A 15,000-nucleotide genomic window follows, 5' to 3' on the forward strand; every position below is an offset into this window, starting at 1 on the left:
CGCTTTCTCTCTTACTCTCTCTCTCATTTGAAACACCCACGTATACATAAACACACATATATACATATATATAAATGTTTGTGTTTGTGTGAACAAGCGCGCGTGTGCGTGCTTAATGCGTTTTTCCTAACAGACCAGAGGACTCTTGGGGAAAAAAGGGCAACAGGCACTGCCACATTCATCATTTGCCTGCTGCATCAAGGATACACTCCTTGTCCCAAAAACACTCCACAATATTACTGGTTTCATATATCAACACGTAAGGTTCATCAACGCCACGTTGAATCCTCCTTCAGAACCTGCACTATTCAATTCCATTCTACACAAACTCTCGCTTCCTGGATGCTAAGGCTCTTCCGATTCAATATTTCTTTCGAACCATCTGTCGAGTTTTTCCGTAAATGATCAAAATAACTCTTAAAATACTCTGAACCATCGAATGACCATTTTGCCACATCAATAAATCTCCATATTTCTCGCCTTTTCCTTCCTCCTTATTTCATGCCGATTATGCGATAGCAATTCACCTTAGCATCTTCACCTTTGTTTCCTTTCACTTCCATTCAGCTACACATTTCACTTTCATCAAGGAGAGTCGGATGAATAGTCTCTTTAAAAATGGTAATTTTGGCTTTCACAGACATTCCTCTTCCAAATCTCTAGCGTACACCCACCTGATTTCCCTGCTCCGCGTATTCAGTAGATCATCTCTTCTCTCATCCTACCGTCATCTGTTGTTATCTATTCCCAAACACGTATGCGAATCAACCGTTTCTACACTTCCCCTTTATTTATTAGCATTTTTTGTCTCTCTGGACTTTCACTTCTTACATTTAATTACACTTACATTTCTTTTTGTCTTCCGACTTTACTTCTTACATTTACTTACTATTTATTAGCATTTTTTGTTGTCTGGACTTTCACTTCTTACATTTACTTTTCATTAGCATTTCTTTTGTCTCATTTTCACTTTTACAAATGTTTTGCTATTCTGCATCCAACAAGTCACACTTTCGTCGACATATTTTAACACTCGCTCTGTTTTCATGATAAAACGCCGTTAAATCCTTCTTTTCAAACGTTCTTATCTACCATACATCCTCAGTATCATCTATATTGCATCACTGTCAGTTCTATGACACTTCCTCTTCTTTTCCTAAACCCAGACTGATCTTCCTCTTCTTTTCCTAAACCCAGACTGATCTTCCTCTTCTTTTCCTAAACCCAGACTGATCTTCCTCTTCTTTTCCTAAACCCAGACTGATCTTCCCTTATCAATCACTCTACCGTATGCCATACTCTTCTGACAAAATGCTGTATTGTAACCTATATGGACTTCTACATAACATCACGCCCTTTATTCTCAGTCATCTCTTTCATCTTTACCATTGTATGATTGGGCAGTTATTCATCTCATTTACTTATCTGGAACCTTCCCTTATTCGCGGCTACCATACAAACATGGGTCAGCCACCCATTATGAATATGGAGAGGCATCAGTTATATAAATGAATGTCATCTCCCTTCTTTCATTTCATGAATGTTCTTATCCTTTTCGTGAAATACAAATTGATTTCATGAAATCAAAATAAAAACCACAACTATCTGATTTTACTATAAATTGTGCAGGCAGTAAATAAGTGTATGCAAAAATCCGGTAGGCCATCGACCCGTATTCCGTGGAATGGTGGTTATTAAGTTTCCTTATTTATAAGTACTACTTTAGTCAATGTTCCATTCAACTTACGGAGAGGAGAAACCTTTCTACTTTCAAGCGGTCTTGTAACACCTATTTTGCCCCCCCCCACAACACCCTCTTCCTCGCATTTATTCGGCGGAAATCAGTACTCTCTGAGTGGCATCGATCGGTTAATTTCTTCCCGTCAACCGTCATGTTTTGGAATTTTCTTCTTATCTTTTTCTCCAGTTTTCGTCTTTTCGTTCGTCATTTATTTGCTCTGTTTTGTTCTACTTCGCTTTACGCTAGATAATATCAACCGGTTTCTAGTGCAGTGGCTTCTTTAAAAAGTTGTTTATTATTATTATTATTATTATTATTATTATTATTATTATTATTATTATTATTATTACACTATGCAACTCTTTGCCAACAGCCATTTATTATTATAACTTCTTATCACGTGTATCCTAATTTTTTGTGTTGTATTGTTTCTACATTGCTTATCTCCATATATATGACCGTAGGCTGAAATAAAGCATATTATTATTATTATTATTATTATTATTATTATTATTATTATTATTATTATTATTATTATTATTATTATTCGTGAATTTTTTTTTAGTGTTCCACTCGTGTACTGGTCACATACACCTTCAAATTACAATGAAAAAACTGAATCTCAGCGGGGACTCTTTCGTGTATTACAGTTCGTCTCTCCTTCGCGAACATTCAGGGTTTCTACCGCACGGGGACCCGTAACGCGATCTAGCTGACACAAACTGAGACATTAATATGGAAAATCAACGCAGGCCTAACTGGTTAGGCGGGTAATTCTATCCCTCTCTCCGCGGTAAGGGTACTTGGTGAGTATCTTCAACCTCGTGAGTTCTCGCTGTAGTTTCTCCGTTTTGTTGTTGCAGCTTTCAAGGCTGTCTATGTTGTTGTCGGGGTGCCTTTGTTGATTTTTTATTTGCCGCACTGTTGTTCCTTCTGAGGTTGTTCTGGGCTTGGTGGCCTAGTGGTTTTGTAAGATTAATCAACTAATCTGATTCCAGTCGCAACTCGTCTTAGATCACATTAGCTAATCTTGTTGATCTCTTTGTACGTTTCAGACAAATTGCATAAAGTTGTCGACAGATTACTGGAAAACCAGTACCACTGCTTATTAAGAGATAATTCAAAGATAACTTCTTGTAGAGTTAATTAATGTTACTTTAGAATTGTGAAGCATTTATGAATGTGTTTGGTCTGTCAGTTCAAAATACTATCTCATTTCTTAATAAATAAATGGATGCAAGAATGAGATAATTAATTTGAACTCATAAAGCAGAAACATCAATAATTTACATTAATAGATTAGTTTCCTTGGTTCATTTATTTGTTGCTCAAAAATTTCCTATGTTTACTTAATATTACTTGTGTTTGTTTCTGAACCATCTAAAAACATTCTGGGCCAACTCTTCACCAACGCTATCGTTTTCGCCTCTTCAACGCATCTATATTTCTCACCTTCCAATCCATCTAAAACCTGTTCATCTCAGTAATCCCAACTTTTTTTCTTTCACTTGCAATCTAGATCCACTTTACGAACTTAGGACCTCATTTTCTCTGTAGCAACAGTCTTGGCCAGAGCTGCAACGAGATGAAAGTTTTCGCTTGACATGTAAGAATCCCTTGCTGTGCAATTGTCTTTTCAAAAGCGATTCCAAAGCAAGTGGGTTTTAGATTTATTAAAAAATCTACAGTATTCAACCTCATCCACCCCACCCCCGACCCTTGTGCAAAAAGAAAAGAAAAATAACTACCGGAGTTTAGTGATTTAAGTTGAAATTACTCCAACACCTTGAAAATATTTCTTTTTCATTTGGCAGGTGTCTGCCCCTAGGTGGAGGGGAGAAGTACTTATGAAACTGAAACTGTTTCTTAAAAGCATGTAACATATGGGATGGGGTAGCAAGCCTCACGGCCCGTCACTAGCTCACTCCCGTTGGAGAAGACTTGAGATGGTTAAGCCGGGTCCAGAGCACTCGCTGATATCGACGGAGCCTTGACAAATCTCACGTAAATGCTCATTTAAAAAAAAAGGCGTAAACAGATAGTGGCAGTAATATACATGAGACATCTAACGTAACAGCCCTTTTCAAAAAAAAAAAAAAAAAAAAAAAAAAAAAAAAGAGGAGTAAACTGATAAATCTAGAAGAATTCTTAACATTTTTATGATAATATATTTGGCAGTCTTTCTCGAAACGCTGATAACCTGAGGAATTAGTAGGCCATCCCCATGTTATGCAAAGAAAGGACCTGTGGAGCTTGAAAACTGTTTAAAGTTTTTATTACTGATAGTATTCTTATTCAGAAGATGAACCCTATTCATATGGAACAAGCCCACAGGGGCCGTTGACTTAAGATTCAAGCTTCCAAAGAATATGGGGGTTCATTAGGAATTAAGAGAAGGTAGAGGGAAATACAGAAAGAAGAGATCTCACTTATTAAAAAAATAAATTAATAAATTAATAAATAAATAAAAGGTATTGAAGTTTACTCAAATAAAATGTGACAGCAGCTGTTATCGTCTCAGTAAAAATGACCTAGAATGCTGAAAGTAGGAACACTTAAAAAAACTACTAAGAATAATGGAAAAGACACCTTTCCGCAAAGGAAAATAAACCCATAAATGAAAAGTCTTCGTTCACGTGTCTTCACGCACGCCAGTACAACACACCTTAAACTCGAGCTCTTTTTATTTTTTTGTTTTCTCAGCACAAACTCGCCTGTAATGTGAGGTCATAAAAATACAACTCAGTCGAGGATCTTGAACGTTCACGGTATTTAACCCGCAATCTACCACCGACATTACCTCATTATTTAATGTCCCCCTCATTCCTCGCGACTCGCGTGTCTCTTTAGGCATTCTAAGTCGGTTAAAAATTCGTGATGTGACTTGACGTTTCGGGGAAATGATTGTCTCTTTTATAAATACTGCTTGCCTTGGACTTAATTCTTGTTCTTACCCTTCGTTTTCTATTGCCTGAATTGTTCTTTACAATATTCCACTACTGCAAGATGCAAATGCATGAAATTCTCTTGTATTTTATGTTCACAATTCACTGCAAAATTGTTGTATAATGTTTGTCCTGAAACGAAACTACTATTAGTCTTGCTACACTACTGCCAATAATAATAATAATAATAATGTTTTTGATATTATTATTATTATTATTATTATTATTATTATTATTATTATTATTAAAAATTGTTGTGGCATAATTATCATTATTATGTTACTCAGTACTGCAATTTAATTTTCGAAATCGAAGGTAATATAGTAAGTATATGAAATACCCTTTTCATGTCTGTTTAACCGCAGAACATCTCAATGTACTTAAAATTGCAGCGTCAGTTATCCACGCAGTCATGACGCCAGATAACTTGCCTGCTTAAAAATTCGTGTAAAAATAGTTTCCATATGGACCCATTCTCACGCGGGTCAAAAGAAAAGCTTCCGGCAAATTAATGCTGTAATGAGGACATCTGATTGATAAAAAGCTTCTATCAATAACTGATAACAAAGCTCCTCATGAGGAATTTCTCATGCAAGAAAACGGGGCTGGGATTTCTTCCACTTGAGGTGCTTCGACCACTCTCTTCCTCTCATTCCCAGAATTATCGAAGAGCGCTGGAATTTTACCGCGAATAAGCATCTCGTGTCTTGGTGTCTGGCTCGTGATTGTGATTGTGGTGGTGCTGATATCAGCTACTTCTTTATCTTTTATCTTAGACCATCACTTTTCTGTTCTGTGTGTTGATACAAATATATGGTACTTCTTAATCCCTGATCTCAAATCATATTTTTTATGTATTATTTGGTTAAAGTTATTATTAATACCTTACATTTTATTGAAATGTACGTCTTACAAAACGTGGTGAGGGTTTTTCTCGCCTAACTATTTAAGGATGAATCTGTGAGACCGAATAACAGCACAAGCCAATTCTGTATCTCAATAAACCGTTTTCAGTTGAATTTTGTTTGTTCTTCGCTACAACCTTTAACTATCACCTATTTGCATACTGGGCAATTTAATTAGCAAAACAATATCCTGCAATTAATTTTCCACCCAATTAAGTATTAAATTCTTTTGCAATTTCCAATTTCAACCCGTATCAGTAATAAACATCCAAGTGACCTGACTTGTGGTATATGCTTTATCATCCACTTGAATTTATGACGCGTATCAATGCGGAGTTCTTCTTTCAGAACCAAGGGCCTGGCAGAGTCTTAACCCACAGGCCTCAAACCGCAGGAAATAGCCTAGCGAGTCAATATTTGAAGTTTATCCGGAATCTCGAGGAGCCTCCAGAATGGAGGCGGTAGGTGGTGAAAATAAAATACTAGTACATAATAAAAAGGAAGGAGGAAGGTGAATAAGTAGCTAAATAAATAAACAGAATCAATGAAATATGCACGGACGCTCAGGTTCCTTAAATTAAAAATGAAACCTATTCATCATACTCTGAAGCACATTTGGAAACCTAATCGACATCCACATTGACGAAAGCGTTAATATATAACACGGCCTCAGGCAGGGGAAGAGAAGTAAGGTAAAGTATAGGCATCCACGCATTCATTCATGCGCATAAAGCTGACATACATCCGTAAACTATAAATTTGACATGACATACAATCACCACCAGTTTGGTTAACTTGACAGAGTTAGGAACAACATCGCTGATGTTCGATAAACAATATTAAAGGAGTATAATTTATTATATACACACAAACACACACATACGTATATATATATATATATATATATATATATATATATATATATATATATATATATATATATATATATATATATATATATATATATATATATATATATATATATATATATATATATGCAGAATCTACTGGTCACTTTTACCAGACACATATGTAATTCTAATAGCCACAATGCCCTCTTAACTTCGCTAATTCCTCGCGCTTTTTGGATATGCTTGTAACTACGTATCCAAAGGGAAGAATGAAGAGCCTGTGACGGCCGGCCGCGGGAAGCGAACCCGAGTTACCTTAATCACAAGGGAGGTCACGTTGCCCACCTATATGTGTGTGTGTGTGTGTGTGTGTGTGTGTGTGTTGTGAGTGTGTGTCTGGGTGTGGGGTTTGTGTATAAATAAAAATTGTACTCCTTTTACACACACACACACACACACACACACACATATATATATATATATATATATATATATATGTGTGTGTGTGTGTGTGTGTGTGTGTGTTGTGCGTGCGTGTGTTTGTGCATGTATAACAGGATTTTCTCGCAACGTAAAATAGTTCCCAATATTACTCAGCGAAAGATTGAAAAGTGAATGAAACTGAAGTAGGGAAAAAAATCCAAGTAAACAAAACAGAAGCTAAACATTTCACATAATGCAGGTCGAGGTTTAACTGGCATTCATTACTTTGCAGCCCTAAGGAATGAAAAGAAAATCTAATTTTTACGCGTGCGAACTATTCATAAAACGTTCATTTACGTCACGTGAAGAAATAGCGCCACCTCAATTATAGAAATGAGCACATTGCAATTGCAATACTCGATAATTGTGATAGCGGTAAAAGATCAGTGTGCAATTCACCCCAAATAAAACCTACGTGGGCGTGATTTGTTGCGCTTTTTTGGTAAACTTGTTCCCCGCCGCTCTTTCCGTCATGTAAACGTAATCCCACATCATACGAAAAAATATTTGATAGAATCTATATATCAGGGAGATCTAACGCTGCATTCAGCGAATGGAGGCAGTTGTAATTAATAACTTCTATTCAATGAGAAACTAAAGTTTTAATTCAATGGCCTTTTTATGGGGCGTTTAATTGAAGAATCACCGTACTTTGCAAAAGTGATTTGAAACATTATGACTGTGTCGCTGTTTTTGGTGCTTTATTGCAAATGTTGCGTGTTTGTTGAATTAATGACATATATTAATATTACCTTCAATATTGTTGCCACCGTCATAAACCAAAATTATTTTGAGTATATATATATATATAAATATATATAAATATATATATATATATATATATATATATATATATATATATATATATATATATATATATATATATATATATATATATATATATATATATATATATATATATATATATATATATATATATATATATATATATATATATATATATATATATATATATATATGTGTGTGTGTGTGTATATATATATAATATATATATATATATATATATATATATATATGTATATATATAATGAAAAAATTAAATCTATAAAACAAACAGAAGTAAAATATATATTTTATGTTAAGCAAAGCATACAGGCATAATTACCATCTGATTTTCATCACATTACATTGTAACAATGTATAAATCACTTCAAAACACACAAGGCATTGGTATTCTATAATCCAGAATATCAACATTTCACTCAAATTAATACAAATCTGTGGGGATGCTGTTAAAGTGAATGACATCTTTGATGGTGATAATAATGTCTGAATAACGACAGACATAACATCAATCTATTTTAGATCTGTCAAGCTTAAAGTTTCATTTCCTCTGACTAACAATTGGTCATTGTGATAAAGATACTACAATTCATAATAATAATAATAATAATAATAATAATAATAATAATAATAATAATAATAATAATAATAATAATTACACTAAAAATCATGGCTGCATCAGCAGTTTGCAATAAAATTTCTCTATTTTTCTAATGATTCCTCCTTACTGTAAAAAAAAAAGTCATTGGTAAAACAGGAACATTATTGTAAACTAAACTCTTCTGATGCAGTAATAATAATAATAATAATAATAATAATAATAATAATAATAATAATAATAATAATAATAATAATAATAAATGTTTCATCACATATTACGGCTGTACCAGCAATTTACAATGAAATACATCTATTTTCCTAATAATTCCCTTTTCTGCAGGAGAAATATCACGCAATCTTTCCCCTACATAAAAAGAATCATTGGATAAATAGAGAAACTTTATTATATAAATTATACTCTTCTGAAGCAGTAATAATAATAATAATAATAATAATAATAATAATAATAATAATAATAATAATAATAATAATAATAATAATAATAAACTGAAGCAGTGACAAAAGCAATTCCTATGGAACAATTGTTTATAATAAGGTAGGATGTAAAAGGGAATGGGAGAAGTGTTGTGGACCACCGGCTTCTGGCCCACCAGCAGAGAACAGCAATAATATACCTTGCAGCCACAGATCAACAACTCTGCGGTACCTCTCCACCCACTTTCACTTAGCAAGCATATTATGTTGAATTTTAACTCGCAGTGGCAGATCCTGCGGACGGAGAAGCGAGAGGAAAGATTTCTCAAGATTTTATCTGCGCTGAAAGGTTATTTAATCATTGCTAATCGCTGCGCATCAATTTGTCAAGCGAATGTCACGTCTGGTTATGCACTAGCGAGAATTACATGACGAAGAAAATACCTTTGATCACACGTTATAATTTTATGGAAAATCAACTCCATCATTAAATAACGCATCAATTAATATCGTTGCCAGTTCGTGTACACTGGCGTGTTTACATAAATATATGTATAAATACTCACATAAAAACTCATCTGTGTACGCACGGCGTAAGTCTGTTTGAAAATGTAAGTATATTTTGTTTTGTATTTATAAATGTGATAATAGTCACAATGACAAGATATTTTTATGCACACTAACACCACGGGTAAACAAATAACATACTGTGGTTTAATTGTATATAAATGTGTCTATATATGAACTACATGGGAAAATTATGATTTAGTAATATTTGGAGTTTTAAGAAATGGAAATTTCTGAAGGTTTGGCTGGAACATTACCACAAAAAACCCTAACATATCATTTAATAATTATGACCATGAAGGTTTACGACGAAAAATAGATGCAGAATTGTTTCCCCATAAATATATCAAGAACGTTGAACGTTAATGATTCCAGGTTCGAATTAAACATTTTCAGTTTCTGCTTTTTAAAGTTATTTTTTTAATCTCGTAAAATACATTTTTGGAAAAAAATTCATCTCGAACGAGACTTACGTTGCTCATAAATATTAAACACTTCTACACACATTAAATTAACCTAATGTAGTAGACTATTCTGCTCAAGCTAACATTTCTCCTTACTCCTTTATTATTGGTGCTCCAGTGGAGTAAAGTGATGTATTTAATGAAAGAGGGTGTTATCTCAAGTAATAGAAGTGATGGGAAAAAGTCTTCTCTTGAAACGAAATAAAAAATAATTAAAAAATCTTTCCTCGTGTTCTTTCTGCTCCTTCATATCTTTACCTTCACCAGTTTTTATATTTATTCATTTTAATTATTTATTTAAGAATTTGTTTATTTCTTAATTCATTTATTTATTATTATCATATCTATCGGCCGTCTTCAATTTACTGTTGCTTCTATTAATATTTTCATCATAATTAGTTTCCTTTTAATTACTTCTATAGCTATAACTACTACTACTACTACTACTACTACTACTACTCATAGTTGTCGTAGCAGTAGCAGTAGTAGTAATTAATTATAGTTATATAGAAGTAATTCAAAATTAAAAGAATTGTGATGAAAATACCAACAAAAATATATTTAAATGAAAACGTTATTACTACTACTACCATTACTATTATTATTATTCCTAAATAATAATAATAATAATAATAACAATAATAATAATAATAATAATAATAATAATAATAATAATAATAATAAAAAACACAATCCAAAGGCTAAAAAAGAAAAAGGTTGCTGGCTAAACGCAGCAAAGGAAAAACACATGTACGAATTCCGTTGTGATTTATTGTTGGGCTGGAAAAAAAATTGTCTTCTCTAACGTTTGGGAGAAAAGACAACGTACGGAATATTTCATTTTGCAAGTGTTGCCAATTTTCCTTTTCATGCGTGACTGATGACTGAAAAATAAATTTCCAAGGTTATATTTTACAGGAAGTACTTTTTTTTTTGCGCACACACACACACACATATATATATATATATATAGATAGATAGATAAAGATAGATAGATAGACACACACATACATATATATATATATATATATATATATTCTTCTTCTTCGTTTTAACGTGCTTTTATACCCATTTTTATATGGGGTAAGCACAGTGCCTTCTTTTGAAGGACTTTTGATTTGGCGGTGGGGTAGGCTGTAACCTCGACCAGCTGCCCTGCCTGACATCGCTATATATATATATATATATATATATATATATATATATATATATATATATATATATATATATATATATATATATATATATATATATATATATATATATATATATATATATCACAGCAACCAACAGTTCTCTTAAGCAGGGATAACTCGAAAAGACAACATGGATAACCTGTCATACTTAACCGTGGTTGCAGTCTTTGTACTTCTCGTAATGAAATGGCTGAACTTCACTCCATCAGCAGCAGAGCCAGGGTTCCATTCATGAGTCTGGCAAACCGATTTAGGCAACGTTCCTTTAAAATACACAGAATAGCTGTTGATGTGAGCAGTTCCTCGTTGGGCGAGTCGGTAGAGTTGTCGGCTAGCACTCGCTAGGCCCGAGTTCGAGTCTCCAGCCGGCTAATGAAGAATTAGAGGAATTTTTTTCTGGTAACAGAAATTCATTTCTCGCTATAATGTGGTTCGGATTCCACAATAAGTTGTAGGTCCCTTTGCTAGGTAACCGATTGGTTCTTAGCCACGTAAAATAAGTCTAATCCTTCGAACCAGCCCTAGGAGAGCTGTTAATCAGCTCAGTGGTCTGGTTAAACTAAGATATACTTAACTTTTTTGTTGATGTGAGCAACTGTTGTGGCATTTATTTCTCAGAGGACGCGTTTTTAACTGAAAAGTATTACGCCATTTTTACTTCCAGTGGAAGAGCTACGAGGTTCTTCATTATTTTGTTTGTTCGTTAGACATTAGATGACATGACGTTTATTTTATAAAACCGTTCGTTGCTTAACTTACACTTCCTGTTAGCTTTGTCATCATCAAGAATTTGTTGTGCAGATGAAGTTTTGTGTAATACACAAAAATAAATAGCATCTGCTTAATAACAGCGCTAATTATATCCATAGAAATTTTCAGCTAATGACAAGATTACAGTACTCTTCATAAACTTATAGACATACATAAATACATACATATTCAGATAAAAATACATGCATTCACACGCACACACACACACACACACACACACACACATATATATATATATATATATATATATATATATATATATATATATATATATATATATATAAATATATAAATATGTGTATGTATATATATAGATGGATGTAGTGAACAAACAAAATCACTTTCATGTTTTCTTCCTTATATTGAATTAAAACAGGAGTATATATTGTTTACTTCGTAATTTCATCTTTCGGGTAGTATTCAATTCCCCTCTTCATTAGCTGCATTGCACTGGGAAACATATTGCGTCCACAGGCAAAATTTATTGTTCACATTTCTGTTTTCACTCGGTAAGGCCAAACATTTCAATTAGCACCTTCATTAGTTGTTGCGCAATACATTCTGAATCCTGAGAAGCTATTTGCAAATCATTCCTTTCAACCAGTTTCAATGAATCTGAAAAATTTTGTGTTATGATGACTTTGAGAATAATCGTTTTGGTTGACTGATTGATTTATAGATTTTAGGCATATCCGCCAAGCACTGTTTCGGGTGCATTGTTTACCAAAATCTAACTTCTCTTTAAAATGAGGGAAAAGCTACAGAAATTTACAAGAATAACAGAATTGAAACTTGGCAAGTGTTAGTCATGGTGCAAAGCACCCCCCGCGATGGCCATCAAAGTGCACCAGAATCTATTTTCTCTTAAAAGACGGAAAAAAGCTGCAGAATGATAAAAAAAAAAGAGGAACAGAATTTAAAGCTGGCAAGTGTCAGTCATAGTGGTGTAAATCATCCTCGGGAATGTGGATTAAATTTTGAAACAATAAACCTTTTATCTTTTAAACCCTTATTTCAAGCTCTGTTTCCTAAAAGAACTGCCGGGAAAATAAGAATGAAAACGACAAGACTAACAAACCAAAACGCGGATGCTGATGCTAATATAATCCCTTTGTCGAAGATTGATTCTTCCTTAATGGAATTTTGCTCCGAGAAATCTCTTTCAAGTTGCGACCACGAACACTTTCAGTGGGCAACAGAGACTGTCTTGCGATCCGGCGAGAGAGCAGCTCTAATAGATCTGTCTTCGAACGTCTTACCTTCTCAAGTTCTTTGACATTTCGTCTGAAATGACGGGGTTTGATAATGTGCCGTAATATTAGCATTAATAATTACAATAATAATGATGCACTTGTTTTTGTGAAAAAAATTAAGGGGGTATGATAATGTGTTATACTGGTACTATTACTACTAATTGTAATGATAATAATGATGAAGTTGCTTTCCATAAAAATACCTGAAAATAATCTTAATGGTAAACAATGGTTTTCTCACTGGGTTATAAAACTGTTAAATGCGAAAAAAAACTGTTGGGAGCTTATGGAACTGCGTGACTCAGTGTGTTCAACCAGTTGAATAAGCAATGATAAATAAGGGTTGTAAAACTTCTGTATGGTTGCAAGTACACTTCCGTGATATACTATATGTGTTATATTACAAGAAGTATAATGTATACTTTATATTCGTCATTGTAGTTAGAATTATTACTACTACTACTACTACTACTACTACTACTACTACTACTAATAATAATAATAATAATAATTATTATTATTATTATTAGTAGTAGTAGTAGTAGTAGTAGTAGTAGTAGTAGTAGTAGTAAAAATCATCCTCAGCAACAAGGAAACTGTTTATTTCAGTTTATAAGAGAAAAATCACTTGAACTGATTTTATATTTACCTGGCGTATTTACAAATACGACAAATAGGATAACTGAGGCATTTACAATCCTTACTTTCTGAATAACAAGAACAGGAAGCGATGCTGAATAGAACTTGAGTATTTTTATAATCGAAGCTAACAGTGTATCTCTTTGCATAAAGACCAAATACGTTTGAATCTCATATAATTAGATTTATTGCAAATAATATCATGCAACAATAAACGTAAGAAGAAAAGGGTATTTTTTACGACAGAATACACTGACCTATATTTACAAAGAGGAGACTTTAAATGTATTTTAAACTTATCTGAGTTTCTTGCAAGCGCAAAAAAAAATCACAAACAAGCAGAGTAAGTAGAGATTTAAACTGACATAAACGTAACATGCTCCACTGACATAATTGGTTCCCCTCTCTTTAGTGAATTCTTTCACCCGTGCCAAAACACATCCACAGATATAAACAACAATATATTAATACATTTAAGCAGAGAAAAAAAAAACACATTATATAAAAGCAGTGTCCTGCAGAAATGACCCAACGATAATTACCTAAAATGACAAAGCGAAGGACCTCACCATCAGGATGAAAATGAGCCGTCAGGAGCAGGACGGCCATGGTGGCATCTGGTGGTGCCACCCACCGAAAAAAAAACATAAACGGGGAAAAAAGGAAAAAAAAAAAAAAACGGACAAAACTTTTTTTTCTCTGCCGCCAACGAGCGTAGCAGAGGCTGATTACGAGTTTCGATCTATGTACTCTCAGAGCACGTCTGGTCACATCTTTCCTCCCTGATGTGAGGAGCTACATCTTGGACACTCATGAGTGAAGAAGCAGCGTCTCCGTGAATATCAAGGTCTTCATTCATTCTCGAAGTCTTTTGCTCGCTATTTTTTTTTAGAAGAGACAGGGAGCTATGGTATTTTGTCCCACCCGAGTCCCCAGCGTTCCTTTAGCTTGTTGATAATCATCAGAGCACTTCATCGAGGTACACTTTGGACACCATCAGTCGAAACACCTTATTAAGCGTTTCAGGTGAAAGAATTAAGAAAAAAAAAAGTAGGGGGAGGGGGGGAGGGGTTGCGAGTAACTTTTCAACTCAGAAACCGAATAAAGGCCGAACCAGCATTTTCCAATTGGTTTTCCACGCGGCTCACAAGATGCACCGAGGCACTGACAAAAATAAAAGAAAGGAAAAAAAAAATGAGATGAAAAATCTTTCCTGAACTTACGTCATTTTCACAGCATCTTTTCGGACGAGGCTTAATAAAAAAAAATCCAGTCAGTATTAGTTGATGAACACTAAATCACTCGATGTTCGCGTTGAACACTTTCGTTGTTTTCTGTTTATCGTC

At 33.7% G+C, this 15,000-nt stretch overlaps 1 protein-coding gene across 1 annotated transcript in view; it reads right to left on the reverse strand.

Moving 5' to 3' along the window:
- Window positions 1-15,000, reverse strand: part of LOC136848140 (PDF receptor-like) — a 428,361-nt gene that overhangs the window by 413,163 nt on the left and 198 nt on the right. Inside the window, exon 1 of the mRNA XM_067120412.1 lies at window positions 14,197-15,000. This exon is cut by the window's right edge and continues 198 nt beyond it. The gene's annotated coding sequence lies outside the window, so the exon portion shown is untranslated. The remainder of the gene's footprint in view (window positions 1-14,196) is intronic.

This window comes from Macrobrachium rosenbergii, chromosome 18 (genome assembly GCF_040412425.1).
Source record: "Macrobrachium rosenbergii isolate ZJJX-2024 chromosome 18, ASM4041242v1, whole genome shotgun sequence".
Lineage (NCBI taxonomy): Eukaryota > Metazoa > Arthropoda > Malacostraca > Decapoda > Palaemonidae > Macrobrachium > Macrobrachium rosenbergii.